Here is a 684-nt window from a genome sequence, read left to right as displayed (position 1 = left end):
CACCCAAATTCTACATCGACAGGCGTTTCATCTTCACATTTGTATACCATCGCCCGCTCCCACGACATCCGCAGCGAAACATGCCACTGGATCATACCACGACGGACGACAGAGAGCGCCGAGCGCGGGGGCTCTGCCGCCAACCTCCGGCCCGAATAAGACACTTCAACAAAGGGAACATCTCGACGGAGCCAGGAACTTTCGGGGACCGTCTGCGCTGTGGGCAAGGAACGACCTTGGCGGTCAACTCCAGCGTGGTCGGTTCAGCATGGTCCCACACCAGGCCGACGTACGTCGGCTCTGCGTGTCGTTGTTCGTACCCGCTCGCGTGTAGAGAGAGATGGGTGCATGACGTGGAGGTTTCTTGCGCTGACATGGATGATGGATTCGGGAGGTCGGCGGCTCCATCAAACTGCACCATCTTGTCGCGTTCACGTTGCAAAGGCATGCATGGACTACATCGGCAATAATTTTTCATGTTTATCTCAAGCATGTCGAGTTCTCTAAGCATGCATGGCGTGGTAGTTGTCGTCGACGCCCGCGAGCTTCTCGACGCCGCGCGCGACGCCCTTTTCTTGCGTTTGCTGGGCCGCAAAGTTGTTGAAGATTTGCTCGAGCGTAGTCTGGGACACGGTGTACTCCTTGATATTCAGGTCTCGTTTGGCCCGTTCGATGAGCGAAAAC

Source organism: Aphanomyces invadans, assembly GCF_000520115.1.
Source record: "Aphanomyces invadans strain NJM9701 unplaced genomic scaffold supercont1.9, whole genome shotgun sequence".
NCBI lineage: Eukaryota > Oomycota > Saprolegniomycetes > Saprolegniales > Verrucalvaceae > Aphanomyces > Aphanomyces invadans.
Note: the sequence above shows the minus strand (reverse complement) of the source record.